At 51.0% G+C, this 18896-nt stretch overlaps 1 protein-coding gene across 2 annotated transcripts in view; it reads left to right on the forward strand.

Moving 5' to 3' along the window:
• The first annotated feature begins 5508 nt into the window (after positions 1-5508).
• AKT2 (AKT serine/threonine kinase 2) overlaps positions 5509-18896 on the forward strand; it is a 45182-nt gene continuing 31794 nt past the window's right edge. The window contains exon 1 of one of the 2 annotated variants that reach the window (XM_074369645.1): positions 5509-5668. The gene's annotated coding sequence lies outside the window, so the exon portion shown is untranslated. Of the gene's footprint in view, positions 5669-5748; positions 5769-18896 lie in introns of those variants that run through there. The other variant, XM_074369648.1, reaches the window with a different exon arrangement.

The raw sequence follows: 18896 nt of genomic DNA on the forward strand, positions 1-18896 counted from the left end.
AAGAGCATTGGGGGGAGCGGTAACTATTTTAATATAATTATAAACTTACAGCAAAGTAGCAAGAATAGTACAAGGGGTTCCTGTATACTCTTTATCCAGATTTGCCAACCGTTTGTTTCATTTGTCTTATGGGTCCCTCTTCTCTCCTCCCCCTCTCCATAAGCACACCCACATATACACATACATACACATGTGTTTTTGAACTATTTGAGAGTTAAGTTGAACATCATGCCCCTTTACCTCGTGGTACTTCAGTGTGTATTTCCTAAGAATAAAAACATTTTGCTTCCTGAGCATGGTACGACTATTTAAACCATGAAATTTGACATGGATACACTCCTCTTATCTAAATCCCAGTTCACATTCCAACTTCATCAGTTGTCCCAATAACGTTTGTTATTGCCATTTTTTCCCCTGGCTCAGAATCCAGTTCCGATCATGTGTTGCATTTAGGTGTCCTGTCAGAGTTTCCTTTCAAACTGTGAATGTTTCAGTAACAGCCCAAAGATCCAACTTGCTCCAAAATGGCCAAATGCAGGCAAGTCAGCTGAGTTCCAGCAGGGATGGCCAGCTCTGTGGCGCCATCTTGTGGCAATAGCATGAATAGAGTTTATAAATCTTTCCTTCCAGCAGCTGTGAAATGATTCCCTTCTTGACCTAAAAATGGTGGTATTCGTATTATCTCAGTTTTTCTTAATAATGTGGGAAGCTATGTTTTAAGTATTTCTCATATTCAATTCCACATACTTCAGCATAAAATGATATTTTGCTGCATCTCAAATCTGGACTGCTGCAGGTGAAGTCCAGTGCTGTGGGTAAAGCGCACTTGCTTGGCCTCAGACAGCTTTGGAAATGGATTTGGGTACCACAATATTCTGGCTATGTGATATCTTGCAAGAGACTTCACCTCTCTGAATCTGTGTTTACTTCTACAAAATAAGCCTTACAGAGACTTCTGCTTGCAGGAACATATTCAGGTCATGGATATAGTTCCCAGCACTGTGCCTGATATGTGGGAATTCTTCAATAAAGGTTAAGAGATTATTATTATTATTTGTTCAACTTTTTTGTGAGTAGACAAGTTCAGACCTGAAGTAAAATTCACCCCAGTACAGAGCTTTAAACTTCCTAATCAAAACCACATTCAGTCAACAAATTATCTAGTGATCCCCAACTCCCAACTATGTGTTAGGCTTTGTTATAAAGGCCAGGAATATAGTGGTGCCCAAGATGAGGCTTGCCTTTATGGGCAGATTCATGTTGTGATTTTGGGGGAAGATAGCAAATAAACAACAAAAATGTTCTTTAGTGTTAAGTGCTTAAGTAGGAAACTCAAATATGCTAAGAAGTGACAGCATGGGATTTTTGCATTTTGGGTGGACAGGGGAAGTCTCTCTAAAGAGGTGAGATCTGAACTGAGTTCTGAAAGACAAGAAGGAGTCAGTCATGCAAAGATCAGGACCAGAGGGGTCCAGGCAAAAGGAACAGCAAGTCCAAAGGCCCCGAGTTGGGAATGAGCTTGTCTTTTTGGTGGGGCAGAGAAGAGGTTAGTGTGTCTAGGACATGGTGGTCAAGGGCAAGAATAGCTTGAGATAAAGGTAGAAAGACAGGCAGGGGCAGGTTACACAGGTCCCTGAAGGCCATGGTGAGGCCTTTGGCTTTTATTTCACGTGATGGAAAGCCACCTATGTGATCAGAGCAGATCAATAAGGTGTTCAGTCTCAGAGAATAAAAAGCTTTATCCCAAGGTCTGCACGAAAGCGCGTTTAGCCTAGCGCGACCACTTAAACATTTTGGAAATGGTCAATGTGTTAAGAAGTTGAATGTGCATGATGCATGGTATCTTCTATTAGAATTTGTGAAAGATAAAACGTTTTATAAAAAGGAAATTGGAGCCAACATTTACAGAATCCCTGAGGCTTATCTGTCCTTCTGCCAAACACTTAAAATGACTCTAAAAGGATCTTTCTAACACAGTAGCATCTAGGGTGGGGCTTAGTAACTTCTGTCTGGGGACTCAAAGATATTATTTCAACATTTCTGTATAATGTGGGAAACTCTTTCAAATTAAAACTTTTTTTTTTTTAAGAGTTCCCGACTTTTTTGAGAATCTGATCAACGCTATGGACTTTCTCCCCTGAGAATGCTCTGCTTAGGATGAAGAAAGGGGGCAAACTGAGTCTTCCTGCTTGGACTTCCTGATTACCCAGGTAGCAGGGAGGGTCCCCTCCCCCATGGCCATCACCGCCAGGGAGAGACCCCCTCACCCCCAGACCTTACAGGGCAGAGTGGAAGCCTCCCCATTTGGGCTACCAAGAGGTTCTTCAAGGCTGGTCTAGGCATTTTGCCTAATTACCATCGAGAGCCCAGTCTCTGAGAAGGGTTGAAATGGACTCTAGGGGATGGTTTCCGCTCCTTGGGGACAAAGGGGGACTTTGAGGAGATGCTCTCTCCATCCCTCAGGGTAGGATTCTTCATCATTGTTTCTGAATCAAGAGGCCTTGGAGCAGACTTCAGATGAGAAGCTACAGGCCCTTTTCCCCAGCAAAGTGCCTGTGCAGCTCATATTTATAGTTACAGGCAGGAAGTTCACAGAATAGATTAGAGGGTAGAGAACAATTTGGGGTTTTAGGGAATTTTCTCTTCAATCACCCTTGAAGTGGAAATTAAGAGACTGAGGCCCCCAGACGATAATTAAGTGGTTGGCCAAAGCAGCACAAGGGACAGAAGTAGAGCCATTACTTTCCATTTTCCAGCATGATCTTAATTCCAAGCACAGCCTCTTGTATCAGATTTCCTGAGTTCAAATCCCGCCTCGACACCTAACTTGTCCTGGGACCTTGAGCAAGTCCCTGAAGACACTGTTGCACCTGACCTTCAAAGCTGCATTGACAGCAACAGGATAACATTGGTGGGACAATGTTGAGAACAGAACCTGGCCTGTAACAATTACTAAATATTTCTGTTGATACTTTTTTGCAATGAGGAAAGGCAGGCTTAGAGAAGTGAAGAGATTTTCACAAGGACACAAGAAAGGCATGATGAGACCTAGGGCCTAATTCCAAGGCCAGTGAGTGTTGTTCAATCCCAGACTAGTGTTTTTCAAACTGCAAGGGTCAAAAAATCAGTTCAGCAGGGTCTCAAACAGCACTGAAAAAAAAAAGTTAAATATGACACTTAAGGGTAAATAGTAATTGGTGATATTTTGTTTCATTAGGCTCTATGTGTACATCTGTATGTACTGGGTCTTAAAATAGTTTGAAGGCATTACCCTTGAGTACTAGTGCCCCAGTAAGTTCATGCACAAGCACATGGGACCTTTCGGTGAGATCTCTGTGTGTTATAATCCGTCGTGTGCCCCAGAGGGGCAGGGACTCGAGTTAGCCCAGGAAGACTGAGAGGTAGGGCTATGAGTAAGTCACTTTGAGTCTGGATTAGAGCAGAAGGGCTAATTCTGTGTGTGTGGTGTGTGTGTGTGTGTGTGTGTGTAGTCTTACTTTTTATTGAAGTGTAGTCGATTTACGTTTCAGGTGTACAGCAACGTGATTCAGTTATACATATACATACACACATATATATTTTTTCAGTTTCTTTTCCATTACAGCTCATTACAAGAAATTGAATATAGTTCCCTGGGCTATACAGTAGGTCCTTGTTGTTTATCTGTTTTATATATAGTAGTGTGTATCTGTTAATCCCAAAGTCCTAATTTATCCCCCTCCCCTTTCTCCCCTGGTTACCACAGTTTGTTTTCTATGTCTGTGAGTCTATTTCTGGTTTGTAAATAAAATTTTATTTTATTTTTTTTAAGATTCCACATAAAAGGGACATCATATGATATTTGTTTTTGTCTGACTTACTTAGTATCTCTATGTCCATCTGTGTTGCTGCAAATGGCATTATTATATTCTTTTTTATGGATGAGTAATATATACCATGTACTCTTTATCCATTTATGGACATTTAGCTTGCTTCCACGTCTTGGCTATTGTAAATAGTGCTGCTGTGAATATTGGGGTGCATGTGTCTTTTCGAATTATAATTTTTTCAGATTATATGCCCAGGAGTAGGATTGTTGGATCATATGGTAAGTCTATTTTTAGTTTTTTAAGGAACCTCTGTACTGTCCTTCATAGTGGCTGCACCAACTTACATTCCCACCAGCAGTATAGGAGGGTTCCAGAAAGGCTAGTTCTTGAAGCAGATATTCCTCAAAAGCCCACTCTGTGCCAGGACTTTTGCTGGGCAGTGTTAGGTACCCAGTGATGACTGAGACAGTTTTGGGTTTTTCCCTTCTGGGGCTCTCTGTGCAGTGGAGGAGATAGACCTGTCACCAGGCAATGAGAGACCAAAATGGTCAGGGCTGTAGGGCGGGGAGAAGGAATAGCTTAGAGTTATCAACACTGTGATGTGGGAGGACCAGGAATTAGGAACACAAAGCTGGGCGTTCCAAGCTGGAGACCCATTAGCAAGGGCTAGTTCCAGCGTTAGGCTTACCTCTTGGGAAACTACCACCCCTGAGCAGGACTTGCCTGAGACTAAAGTGGACCCAGTGTTCTTCAAGTCCCAGCCAGACCTTCTAGAAGTATGCACTAACCAATACATACTTGCCAAGCCGTGTGGCATTACTGGAATATCAGAAGGTGGGGAGCCCCACCCAACCTATGAGAGAGAAGGGACTGGGAGCAAGATGTCTCACAGAGGTCTAACACACTAGTTAGTAAACGGGCCAGGATCTATGCAAAGCTCTTTTTTTACAGGGCGATTTTAAGGCCTTTGAAGGCCCAAGTTGCCCTGTAAAAAAGTTATATCCCATATTTAATTGCAGACATATGAGGAGCAGATGGTATTAATATTTTGGAGCCATAGCACGTCTAATTGATATAAATCGTTCTGTTTATACAAAATAGTCCAACAGCCCAGCTACGCAGCCACGTTTGCTTCCATTTTGCAGGTATGGCTACTGAGGCACAGAAAACCAAGCTTTCTGCCCACAGTCACCAGCAAGGAAATGTAAAGCTGGGTTGGTGTGGCTTCAGAGTCTATGCTTAGCTAGGAGGGGATACAATGAGAAAGAAACCCTTCCTAATGGCAGCTCCAGGGCTCTTTAAGAGCCTCTGAACCGGGACGAAAGCCGAGAGCAGAGTAAAAAGAGATCAAAGCGTATGTAAATAAGGACCAGGGGCTGCCGGGAAAGATCACAGCGGCTAGCCTCCAGGGAAAGCGGGCGTCAGAATCCTACCGCGCCTGCGCGATCCTATCTCTTCTTTCCGTCTGGCGCCTGCGCGGGGTACATCCCTTGCCCGCACCGGCTTGAACTTGCCTAAGGTACGCAGGCGCCCGGCTGAGTCCACCGCCTCCCCTTCCTTGCGCTTGCGCTCTAAGCGCTCTCCAAAGCCCATCTCGCTTTTTTACGTCAGTTCCTGTTTGTGGCGGGAGAAGGCGGTATTTCCGTCTAGAGGGTGGGAGGGGGTGGTAAGCGGGGGCTGGGGGGAGGGGGCGGGGGGGCCGCGCCGCGCGAGCCGTTGGGCCTGGCTTGGCGAAGGCGTTGCCGCTGCTGTCTCTGCCGCCGCCGCTGCCAGGAAGCACAGGGAGCGGGATCAAGCGCAGCGTGGCGATGGGCAGGAGTAGAACCCCGCCAGAGAGGCTGAGCGGCCGCCGGTGACAGGTGAGTGCGCCAGCGCGTGTCCCCGAGCGCCCCCCCCCGCGATGGTCGCGTCCGGACCCCCCGCAGTGCCGCGCTGGGCCGTACCACCGGTGCCTGCCGGGTAGGGACCGTGGTCCTCGAGCCCCCCCTTCCGGGACTGAGTGGGGGTGGCTGCGCGGGGGCGGTAGGACTGGCCCTGAGGGGGCGGGGGCGGCGGGCTGTACCACTGAAGCGGCAGGGGGCGCATATCAAAGTGCGGGGATGCGACCCCACCGTGTGCAGGCTAGGGGTTGAGCCAGTGGGGTGGGAGGGGAGAGCGCGCCTGGTGTGCGAGAGCTAAGCCTTTGAAGGGGAGCACCTTACTAAGTGTAGGGGGCTGTACCTATACGGGGCTGTGGAAACAGCTCCTAGAGCTTGTTTAGGGAGGTGGGGGCTTCTGGGGAGGGAGCTGAACCAAGTGTGGCCGGGGTAGCGCCCTCTGGGTTGTACCACTGAGGTCCTGGGGGGGAGCCATCCTTAGAACGTAGAGCCTCGCTGTATCAAAGGAGAAGGGTTGTGAAGTTTGTAATCCTGAGGCATGGCGCGGGGCGGGGGGACAGGCCCAAGTGGGGGTCCAGGGGAATACTTTGGGAGCGCTGTGATGAGGAGAGGGGTTCTGTCTCCTGTGTTTGGTGGGTGGAGCTTGGGGGTCTACGCTGAGCTGGAGTGGAATCAGCCTTTATTGAACTTACTGACTTTGGGGGTAACTGGGTGGTCAGTCGGACTGCTGTCTACCCTTTTCATATTATTAGGCCTTATTTTAAGGTGTGTGGGACATCTCTGCGGTAAATTCTTGCCGTGGTTTTGGGGTGGGGAGACGTCTTAGAAGCCACTGAAGTTTTCTGAGCTTTCGGCTCCATATTAGGGAGGGAAGGGGATACCGAACTTGGTTTTGAGGAGCTGTGCACTTGGACCTGCTTAAGACTTGGGAGGAAGGAGTGTTTGGAAGGACACCTCTCCCTGAGAACAGGGTGGCTGGGAACGTCTTTATCCTTGGGATTTTGAGGACCCCTTTCCTCTCATTTGGGGGCCGCTTGTGTTCAGAGAGGCCTGCATATAATTAGGTCCTCCATGGTCTGCCTTTCAACCTTGTTTACTCTCCTCTCACAGAAGCATCAGGAACCCTGGCCTGATCATGGTTGGTGGAGGGTGCAAAAGGGCCAGGCACCAACCCAGGCCCCTCCATCCTGGCCATGAGGCCAGATACATGTTTGTGTCTCCTTGGTTGGCAGTCCAGCGCCTGTCATGTTTACGCTCCCCACCAGGCGATAACAGTTGGCTTCACCATTAAGCGGCAGTGAGGCTGAGTGCTGTTTTCCCAGCTGTTCCTCTCTGCATAGGCCAAGGGGACTTGGGGGTGCCTCTGGGCCACACTGACCCAGGAAGTCTGCTCTGAAGGACTTGGGGCAGCCAAGCCCTCCTGGGTCTTGTTTCTCATTGTGGTTACTGGGTGGGTTCTTGGAGCATCTAGCCCCAGACATGAGGCCACTACCCCTGCTCCCCAGGCCAGTTTGTGACCTTGGCTTGCTCCGTAACCTTTGCCCTGGGTCTGGAGTTGCTGGAGGGCTGGCCACAGTCCCTGATTGACCCAGCTAATGTGGGCTGGTGATGTGGTCAAAGGGGGCAGACAGTCGTTTCTGGTCCACACCATCAGCTTCCAAGCTGACTGGCTTTCATGGGTTGTGGTTGCTGGAGAGAATGGTCCCTGAGTTCTATGAGGCCATGGTGGCTCTGCAGAATTTTTCTGCACTAGGGGTTTGTGCCTCTGGTCTGCCAGCTTTTAGCGAGTTTGCCTGATGAGGTTAACACCATCAGTAAAAACAATAATCATGAGATCGATGGCTAATGTTTATTGAGTGCATTCTATGTGCCACATGCTGTTCAGAAGACTTCCTATGGATTAACTTGTTGAATACGCACATCCTAGAGCTGTGGGTACTGTCGTCATGATCTCCATTAAGAAGGGGAAACCGAGTCCCAGAGCAGCAAATCATTTCAGAGCTTGTGAATAGCCAGCATTTATTGAACATTCACCGTATGGCAGGCACGTGACAGGCCTTTTACACATGTGACCTCATTTAAATCTCAAAACACGCCCATGGGGTAGGTGTGGTTATGCCCATTTTTGAGACTCCTATGAGCTAGGTAGAAGTGTGCTGCCCATTTTTCAGATGAGGAAACGGAGATGCTTGCTATGAAATGAAATGATTTGCCCACATCTTAAAGCCAGAAGTGGTAGAGTTGGAATGTGAACCCCTGGCCTGGTTTGGCCTCAGAGTGAACCTCTTGTCAACATGTAACTAGAATGGTGGTTGAGTGGCACCCAGGGGTGGGTATGATGTTTCTGTTCATTTCTCAGAGTCAGAAATTGGGACTCAGAGGAGGAATTGCTTTGTCCTAGGTCTGTCAGACCCTAGGGGGCCAGGCTGCAGTTTGAACTCTTTGTTCACCAGGTCCCAAACTGGTGTCGGTCTCTGTCACCTCAAAGCTCCTGCCCTGGACCTTGCCAGCTGAACCCTGGGGCGTTTTCTTCCCCTCACCCTTGGAGCCTAGGGCTGCATCGAGCACCTCTGCCGACAGCCAGTCCAGCAGTTCTGGGCTTGCTGATAAAACTTGGTCCCTCCTCAGAGTTGAGCCAGGGCACCTTTTAACCCAGGGCAGAGTGTCTGCTGGGAGCTGGGAGGAGACAGCAGGCGAGACATGAGACATGCAGGGGGTGACATAGCTACCAGGGGACTGTGTTTGAAGTCCCTGCACAAGGATGGTGTAGTGGACACTTGTGCAAGTTCTGGTACTTCCATGTCCTGGCTTGGGCCACAGTGTTCACCTTTGTGCAGTAGGCTCAGAATGGCACACATCTTGGGCTGTTGTGAGGATTAAATGAGTTAGTCCAAGAGAAGCTGCTAGAATGGTGCTTGGTACTGCTCAATTGGCAGTCCGAGGGCATCTATCCTTCCTCATCCCCCACCCTCAGCCCTGTCCAGCATCCTGGAATCCAGCCCCCCAGCCAGCCTCCAGGAATCTGGTGTCCTGGCTTCTAACCTTGGTAAAGAGCTGTGCTGAAGTGATTCAGAGCACAGGGTTCAAATCCACCCCTACAGCTCACTGCCTGTGTGACCTTGAGCAAGTTCCTCAACTCTTCTGAGCTGTTTCATCATTTGTGTCATGGGAAGATGACAATTCCCTCTTGATAAGTTATTGTGAAGGCTAAATGAGTTACTTTGTGGAAATTAACCACATTTGTAACTGTGCAGGCCTGCAGTAAACATTTCCTGTTCTCATTTAAGCAGAGTGCTTGACACATGATGAGACTTCAGGATGTCTTAGTAATGGTAATTCTTATTATTTCTGCTAGGATTTAAAAGGCCCTTGCCAGGTTACAGAGCCTTATCAGGTAACACCAAGTTGAGGGCAGGGCTGAAATTAACATCTCCATTTTCCAGATGAGGAAATGGGGGTGTGGGGGGGCAGTGCTCTGGAGTCTTGAGGGGTGGGGGACATACATAATGAGAGACTGCAAATGCGGCCCCCAGGCCCTCTCCCTCTTCCGCGCAGTTGCTGCCTGGAGCCCCTCCCAAGGTCGAAATTCTAGCCCTTTTCCAGATGTCAGGCACTACTAGACCATTTTCCTGTATGTACTTTATTGACTCTCCACCATAGCTCCAGGAGTGATAGTAACGGCCTGGACCCAGGTGAGAACAGCCCTTTTGAAGGCTTTGAAGCAGAAGAGTGGTCTCGAGTAGGGAGGGTAGCAGAAATGCTCATGAGAGTCAGGGGCCAGGCTGCCCAGAGCCTCGTGAGCCTGGGCAGGAAGTGTGGCTTTGATTCCGTAGACACTGCAGAGCTGAGGAAAGGTTTTCATTCATCTACCACTGTTTATTGAACACCTGTTGCATGCCTGGCATTGCTGCAGGTGCTGGGGATACAACGGTGCACTTGACAAAGGCCCTACCCCCGTGGAGCTGAGGGAGACAAACCCTAAGTCCAGTGAATAAACAGGGGCAGGTTGAAGGGAGGTGATGGGCCGTTGGGAAGGCCTCTGAACTGATCCCAGATTGACAAGGTGACCTAAAGGAGAAGGAACGGCCTTGGGGCATGGCAGGGAACCACAATGCAAAAATCACAGTGAGGACTGAGCTTGGTGAGGTGCAGGGACTGGCTGCAGGGAGGCCTGTGTGGCCGGGCAGGGCGAACGATGGAAGGGGTGGGGGGGAGGCCAGGGGCTGAGGGCCGGCAGGGGCTGAGTTACTCAGCCTTGTAGACCATCTAGAGGAGCGGCTTGATCAGATTTGGGTTTTAGAAGATGCCTTTTGCCATAAGAGAGGTTCTCAGGCGTCTTCCTGGGGTGGGGGTAGATTTTAGAGCCAGTCAGGGAGTTTCACATGCCTCCCACTTCCCCCTTGAGTAGAATCTTTGCTGTAGAAACAGCGAAGGCCTGATAGTTGCCTCCCTACTCTGTGGTTTTCACACCGTGTTCCCCAGGGCCCATGGCTGTTCCCTTTAGGGACAGATGGGGGAGGCTCAATGGGCTGATTTTCTGTCCACCCCTCCCAACCAAACAGCTGGGCTAACATCAGATAACAGCACAGAATAGCAATAATACCTGATAAAAACCACTTGCTGATTCTGCCTTCCACTCAGCTTATGTGCCTGAAGGCCTGCAACATTCTTGGCATTGCTCTAGAACTTGGAAGTCTGGGCCTTGTGGGCCTACCTTCTAGTGGAGGCAGGTACTCAGCAAACAAACCTATGATAGGACGTCAGTTTGTGATTGATGTTACAAAGGCAAAATGAATGAGAATCATGGGAAGGAGAGTAGGGATGCTGTGTTTTAGCTGGGATCATCAGGGAGGGCCTCCTGGAGGAGGTGACACGTAGGTAGGGACTGGTGTGCAAAGAAGAGCCATGGGAGGACTTGAGTGTAGACCCCTCAGGCTGAAGAGGAATTAGTTCTGATTCCCACTTACCAGGGGTGAGAACTGAGACCTGGAGTCTCAGTAATCTGTGCTGGGTTTTCCAACACTGACAGGCTCTGAATTTGGGCAGAATGGAGTCCCCCCAGCCCAGGAAGCTACTTGGTAACCATGGGTGAGGGTGACTTTTAATCCCATACCTGAGCCTGGAACTTAAGACTTAGTGCTCATTCTGAGGTGTCTGCCTGGAAGGAACGGAACCGCTCAGAATAAACCTCCTCTGGCCTCCGGAAATCCCTTGGGATGGGGGGATGGAGAGGAATGTCTTTTGCAGTTGATCTCCAAGCCTCTGGGGACCCAGGGACTCCCCTCCTTGGGCCTCTCTTCAACTTCCCAAGAGCTCTCGGTGGAAGGCTCTCAACCACCAGGCCTGGGCTGCACGGTAGGGTGGTTCCGTGGCAGGCTCTTCTGGACAACCAGCCAAGCAGCAAGAGGCCCAGCTTGGGGAGACAGCCCTGGGAGCAGGACCAGGAGGGAGGGAAGAAATGAGGGAGCAGGGGTGGGAGGGGCGGTGGAGGGGAAGCTCAACCTGGCCCCTTGGGGGCAGGACCCACCACCAATTCTGCACCCACGTCAGGACTCTGCTGCTCTGGGTGCAGAAACAGGGGACAGCAAGCTGGGGCTGGCTGAGGGGAGACTACATGTCAAAGGTTCCTGCAGAAAGTTCCTCAAGCCCAGCTGTCCTGCCCAGGAAGCTTGTCCGCAGATGTTGTTTCTAAGGGTGAGGCCAGAAATCCAAGGCTGCCTTGGTTTGCCACCTCGTGGGCCCTTTTTGAACAGACTGCGGTGGCTGCCACTCCCTTGCCCACTTCTCTAGGCCTTTCCAGCCTGGCTTCAAGGTGTTCATTGTCTGGTGGGTTATCGTATAGTGATCTGGGCTGGGGGCAGCCAACCTGGGTGTGAACCCTGCTCCTGGTTCCTCCCGTGGTTGCCATGCAACCCTGGGGGCCTCATTTCATCTCTCTGAGATGCTTTTTGCTCAGCTGGTATGGGAACATACCTGCTGAGAGGGGCTGTAGGGAGGATTCAGGGAGCTAACGTGTCAGAAAGTGCTTGGCACGGGGCCTCTAGGGAAGGTGTTCGACGGATCTGAGCTGCTGCTGCTTCTGCTGCTGCTGCTGCTGCTGCTGAAGATTGTCAGCTGGGCACCTGAGAGCAGAGAAGGGGCTCTGAATGCAGCCGGCCTGGGCTTGTTGGTTGGCAGGGAGGCAGTGGCAGGCTGATTAGCGGAGGTTCCTGCTGGGGAGGACACAGGACGGGAATATCCATCATGCCCATCGCAGAGCTCCTGCTTGGCCAGACACTGAGCCTTCTGCGCACACTCCCTCGGACACACAGCAGCCTGTGAGGTAGGCAGCATCACCCCATTTTGTGGATAGAAAACCGAGGTTCAGAGCGCTGTGCGGAAAGCCTGTGTTGTGGTTGAGAGCTGGCAGAGCAGACTGTCTGTGCCAGGTGCCACCGCGGGGCTTAGTGCCTGCTCCCGCCAGTCCCGCCACAAGCTGGGAGTGCGGTGCAGCTCTTCTCCCCATTTCACAGGCGAGGAAATGAAGGCCCAGGGCGGGTTATTGGATTTAACCGAAGTTAAAGTATTGGTAGGTGACAGACATGAAATTTGAACTCTATCTGGGGTCAAGCCTGCCTTTTTAAGACTGGCCCTTCTGAGTGGAGAGTATAGCTCAGTGGTAGAGGGCTTGCCTAGTGTGCTTGAGGTCCTGGGTTCAGTCCCCAGTGCCTACATTAAAATAAACCAACCAACCTAATTACCTCTCCCCACTGCCTCCCCCCACCAAAAAAACAACACAAAAAAAGACTGGCTCTTTTGCCTCTGAGCAGTGCCATGGCCACTGTTTCTGAGATGGTTACCGTTGTTCTAATCTTTTTTGCTTTCTCTTCTAGATAGAGCTGGCACAAAGTAGGCCTTAGTTGTCCCAGAAATGACTAGATTAGATCCGTTAGATGCCTGCTTGGGAGATGGGGTGTGGCTGCCCCTCTCCACCCCCTAATGCCTGTGGAACCCTGGCGTTGGCCAGCCCCATCCTTCCCCAGAGGCTAGGGGAAGGGATGAGGGTGGAAGGCACTCCCCTGCCCGCCCGCCTGCCCCCCCACCCCCACCCCCCGCCTTGGGGTCTGATTTCTGAATGGCTCCCGGAGCCAGCCCTTGGCTGTTTCTCGTCATTTGTATATATTCCATTCTTTCACCAAATAACGTATTGAGTATCTGCTATGTGCTGTGCATAGTTCTGGACGCCAGGGAGCAGCACCTAGTCTAGTGGAGGAAACAGAGGACTTGCATTTACCTCACCAGTGCTCTGGATAGGGGAACAGAGATCTAGCTGGGTCTTGGGGAAGTCTCCTGAGGTGAGGCATTCAAGCCGTGATATGAAATGCCAGAAGGAATGGGCCAGGCAGGGGTACAGCTCGGGTAAAGGCCCTGGGCGGGAGATACCATGATGAGAGTAGGTCACTTTGGTGGAGCTGGTGGTCTCACTATGACATTGAGAGTAGGCCACTTTGGTGGAGCTGGGGAGAGGGATGGAAGAGAGAAGAGGGTGGCAGGGCCCAGGTCTGGGGTCCCTGCGCTTCTCAAACTTGTGTTCAAGAACCTGGGGGGAGGGGTGGCAGCGGGGTGTTAAGCATGTGTTTTAGGGTAGCATCTGAGCGTTGTCTGCTTTTTTAGCTGTGTGTTTTCATTTAGATAATATTTTCAAGAAGTTACTATGGACATGTTATGAATCATTTTTATGATTCTTTTTTTTAATTAAAGGTTATTACAAGATATTGAATATAGTTCCCTGTGTGGATGATTCCTTTTAACCAGCTAGTGACAGTATTAGGGTAGCTGCTATTTCCATAGCTCTGACTTAGGCTCAGGGTGGCCCTTGACTTTGGAGTTCCCCTCTGTGTAATTGCTGCCTGTCTTCTAAAGCGCCGGCCTCATCCCTAGCTGTGCTTGAAGCACATCTCATTGGATCTCCACAATGACCTTGGGTTGTCCAAAAAAAAGCATCTTTTGAAGTGTAAGTAAGTGCCTGGTCAGATCATTATTAGGATCCTGTTTTATAGACAAGGATTCAGAGAAGAGACCCTTGCAGCCGGGTGTTAGTTGGGATTTGAATCATCCTGGACTCCAGGTGTGAGTATGGGCCTCAGAGCCCTGTTTTGGCTCTGGGGTGAGAGCCAGGGCTCAGGAGAGATGGTGTATCATGGGAGCGTCTCGTCATCAGGCCAGTATGATCCAGCTTCTTGGGCCTGTGAACATCCATGGTGCTCGCCTCAACCCCACCCCACCCAACCCCTACCTTGAGGCTCCCAGTGCTTCATTACCAGAAGTTTTATAGAGCTGCACCTCCAGTATGCTAGGCACTAGCTATGTGTGGCTATTTAGGTTTTAATTAATTGAAATTGAAGTGAAAATTCAGTTCTTTAGTTGGACTAGCGCCAGTAGCCACGTTTTTGTCATTTCAGAAAGTTCTCTTGTCTATATCAGCCATCTCCTGTAGTCACCTGCAGTATAATCTTGGGCATGAGATTTGTTCTCTCTGGGTCTCAGTTTCCTGCTCTGAAGAATGGGGATAATAATTGCATCTACCTCACAGGGTTGCTTTGAGGATTACTGATATGAATCCAGGCCTGGCACATTGTGAGCACCCAGTAAATATTGGCCCTGGTTAGGACCCTGCTTGTTGGCTCCAGGGTGTCCTAGGGATAAGGTGGGGACTCACGCCACCAGGCCTCTCCTCATTTCCAGGTGGATGACGGTGATAATGGTATGGAGCCACACCTGTGAGGGAGGACCCCCTACACCAGACTGCAGGGGCCCCGTGTGCATGTGTGTGTGTGTGTGTGTGTGTGTGTGTGTGTGTGTGAGCAGCCCAGGTCTGCAAGGCATCAAGGGTGATAAGGGAGGGCTGGCAGGGATGTGGGATGGGGCTAGGTTTCTTGGGAGCGAGGCCAGAGGGAGGTGGAGAAGGCTCAGGCTGGGACAGCATTATCCAGCCTCCTTGGCTGTGTCCTAGCTGCCCCGCCTTCCTGTCCCTGGTTTTCCCCGTCTGTGAAGTATGAGTCCTCGTGGTCCCCAAGTGAGCCAGGTGGTGGAGTGTCAGGCCAGCGCACAGGGCTTCTTCTGGGAGACAGTTCCTGGAAGAGAAGACTGATCCCAGCCGCTGCCTCACTAGGGCCAGAGGATTCTGCACACTGCACCCCTCTCAAGCCGACAGTTCCCATTTCTCTCCAAGAAATAGCCTCAGCCCTTCCAGTGGACATCCAGGCCCTGCCCAGCCAGGCCCCCAGCTTCCTGGGTAGCTGCCTGTGCCTCACTCCCCTCTGTACCACCTGACAGTGTCTCTCGCAGGCCATGCTTTGGCACTGTTCTTCCTCGGCCTAGGCTGCCCTCCCTCAGGTCTCCATGGGGCTGCCTTGTCTCTTTCAGGTCCTGCTCAGGTGCCACCATCTTAGTGAGCCCCTCTCTGACCACCGTATATAAAACCAGAGATTTTCACCCTTTCCTACACACTCAGTCCTCTCTCTGCTTCTTTCTTCCATAACATTTGTCAGATTCTGACGTGCTGTGTAATTTACCTATTTATTTAATTTACTTGTGTTAATGCCTGTCCACCCTCCTCCTGCCCCACCCCTCTGTAAACTCCCCCAGGGCAGGGAGTTCTGGTTTGGTCATTGCTGTCTCCCTGTGACCAGAGCAGTGCTGACACAGCACGGGTTCCGTGTTTGTGGAATGAATGAATGCAGAGTTTTTTGTTTCCCTTCAGTTGGCAGAACTCTGAGCTCAAAAGCTGTGGTTCTGTTTGCCACCCCCATTCTGAATTAATGAAAGCTCTGGGCCTGGCCCTGTGCTGGGTAGGGCCAGGGACAGACTGGGGACTAGGAGAGACCCTGTCCCTGCCTTGTGGAGTGCCTAGTCCCATGGGGGAGGCACCATTACCCAGATATTTGTACAAGTGACAGTTGCGGTAAGTGCTGTGGGGGGAGAAAAGCCGAGCTCTGAAGGCCTGTGACTCATGGGGCAGGGTGTAGTCAGGGCAGGCTTTCCTAAGGAAACGAGGGTTTAGCAGGTGAAGATGGTCCCCCAGATGAGGGACAAGCATGTGAGAAGGCTCTGGGGTGAGAGAGAGCAAGGAGAAAAGGGGAAAGTGAGGGGGAGAGTGTGCTGACCAGTGAGGCTGGAGGACAGGCAGGGGCCACCTCAGGTGTGCCTTTGCAGTCTCCACAGGGGCCTGTGACGTGACCCCCAAGCAGGGGATGGACAGGGCCAGTGCTGTGTTTGGATGGTCCCTCTGGCTATGGCATGGGGTTCTCAGAGTATTTGGCGTCTGCGGCCCAGCAGACTGAGACGTTCGACATGTTTTCTGGGGGTGCTGTAAGGCCCTGGATGGCGAGGAGACGGGCGGTGTGGGTGGTGGCAAGAGAGAAAACCTACTCTGGTGCTTATTCTTGTCCCAGCATCATTCACAGCCCACCCACGTCTTCAGCCTGTCTCCTGTCCTACCTGCTCCAAGTAGGCAGATGGGGCAGTTGCGGGGAGCGTGTGGTGTTCAAGAGAAGAAAAAAAAAGGGGTCTTTAATGCCTCTTTCTTAGCAACGAGGTAGAATAGGTAAAAATTCATGTTAGAGAAAAGTGTAACGTAGGAAGTGACGGTCCCCATGTCTCCCCCTTCAGAGGAGATGATAACTCCAGGTCGGTGTTGAGTAGTTGCCGGATTGGGCTCTGTTCAGAGGACTTTATGTGGATGAACTCATTTAATCCTCACAGCAGCTTGGGAGCTCTGTCCCGTTGTTATGAGGAAACCGTGGTAGAGAAAGGGGAAGCGATTTGCCTGGTCACACAGCAAGTGGCGGAGCTGAGGTTGAAATGCATTTGGTTCTTGAGGCCACCTTGACTCCTGCTCCCATTAAATTTCTGCCTCTGTTGTCTCTTTGGCACAGTTCCTTCTCTGCACATGGCATTTAACATGCCTTGTGTCCTCCAGCCGAAAACTGTTCCCTGTAATCTCCATTCGTTGATCCTATAACCACTTTTCTGAAAAGGATGCTGCAGGTGAAGTTTATCTGTGGGTTGTGAGATGCATGTCAGTCTCAGGAACGTCAATCTGTGAAGAAAGCAGCACCTCAGAAGTGAGGCGATGAGGAGTGCCGTGAGCACGCTGAATGCTGATGGCCCGTCCAGGTTGGTTCTCACACTTGGGACGACTGCGTTATGTTCTGTCTGATGGGTGGCCCTCCTCCAAGGGCCGGGCGCTGTGCTGGGCTCCTCCCGTGCGTGCGCCTGTGGTGGTGAGGGCACTTCTGTCACCCCGCTTGCACAGAGAAGGAAGCTGAGACCCGGGAGGCTGTGCATCCGAGGCACGGGGACCTGAATCCAGGTCTGCCCGACTCCACGGGCTGCATGGTGCATGTGGTCCCAGTCCAGCTCCAAACTTCCTGAGCTGGTGATGCGACAGGTCTTTTCACGCTCGTGACTTAGTTTCTTCATTAAAGTGGAGATGATCAGAGCACCTGCCACAAAGGTTGCTGTGAGGGTTGAATTCCCCGGTAAAGCACTTAGGTGTGCCAGGCATGTACCAAGTGCTGTATGGGCACTGACTCTTTTTAGCACTGGTATCCCGTTGACCGTTGTGACCGTACTAGGCCCCTGTTGTGGGCATTTGGATTGCTTCCAGGGTTTCATTAGTCCAGCAACAATACTCTCAGAGTAGTGGTTCTCACCCAGGGGATGGCTTGACACCCAGGGGACATTTGGTCATATCTGAAGACATTTTTGATGGTCACAACTCTGGGGGAGGGTGTGCTGTTGGTTTTAGCCAGTAGAGACGTACCAAGGATGCTGCTAAAACCTCCTACAGTGCACAGAACAGCCCCCACAACAAGAGTTATCCAGCCCCAAATGTCACTAGTGCTGAGGTTGAGAAACCCCGCCTGAGAACCTTATGCACAGGCATAAGCTTGTTCTACAAGAGAAACTCCTCCAAGGACGTGTGCTTTTTCCGCTTTATCGCGTTCGCTGAAGCGCCCTCACAGAACGCAGGATCGGTTCGCAGGGCTGCGGACAAACGAGGGAGACGTTTCTCTCCACTTGCCCTGTGTGCCTTTCCTTCCAAGGTCCCACGGGCAGGCGCTGCCTGGCAAATGCCAGGTTCCTGTTGTGTCTGAATTTCTCTCCTGAGCAAGTCCTCCTCTGGGAGCTGTAGGTGAGGTGCAGATTAGAGAGTAGATGACAGAGACTCCCAGGGGGTCAAGGTGTCAGGAAGGAGCCCCCTCACTGTCTGCAGCTCCAGGAGACACAGAGCTTCCACCTCCCCCTCTTGCTTCCCTTATCCCATCTGTGCTGTCTGGCATAGAAAGCAGGTCAGGGAGAGGGGGTGAGAGAGAAAGGACTTGACAAGTGGCAAGGAAAGGAATTTAACTTATTTTGAGCCTGTTCTGGGCCCAGGGCTTCACTCTTATATTTATTCCACAAATATTAAGTGCCCACTGTGAACCCAGCACAAGTCGACAGTAAACTGATGAACAAGTAAATAGATACACTTGTGTCTGTGATGATAAGCACTTAGGAATAAAAGTAAAGGATAAGAGGACATCAGCTAGCTGCACTGTTGACCAGGGAGGGTAGGGAGGCTTTGCAGAGAAAGAGACATGTGAGCAGAGGCTGAAGAAAGTGGGGCGGGTCCCTATGGATACTCAGAGAAGCGAGTTCCAAGTGAGGGGGCAGCATGTGTAAGGGCCCTGAGGTAGGGGTGTCCCTGTGTGTCGGAGGCACCAGTGCCATAGTATGTGTTTGGAGAAGTGATGAGGGGGGATAGAGCAGACCTCATAGGGTCCTGGGGCTCCTGTAAGGACTTTGGCTACTTTTACTCTGGGTGAGATAGGGCCATGGGAGGGTTTGAGCAGAGGAGGAAGGGGCTCGGACTCAGGTGGCCACAAGGTCCTGGATTGTAGGAGGGGCGAGGACAGAAGCGCTAGGCCACACCACCCTTCTTAGCAGCAGGAACCACGACAACACTGATTTTACAGATGAAGAAAGAGGTTTGAAAGGACCCTTTCCCACCCAGTCCCTACTCAGGGCTGCTGGCTAGGACGAGGCAGTCATGCGAGGGCCTCTCTCCTCTTGGCCCTGCATTGTCCTGTCAGTCACTTCTGATGGACGTGAGTGACCCCAGCAGTGTGAGGTGAAGCTTCGGAGGGAGCTACAGTTTGGAAATCATCAAGAAACGGGATCCCCG

Source organism: Camelus bactrianus, chromosome 9, assembly GCF_048773025.1.
Source record: "Camelus bactrianus isolate YW-2024 breed Bactrian camel chromosome 9, ASM4877302v1, whole genome shotgun sequence".
Lineage (NCBI taxonomy): Eukaryota > Metazoa > Chordata > Mammalia > Artiodactyla > Camelidae > Camelus > Camelus bactrianus.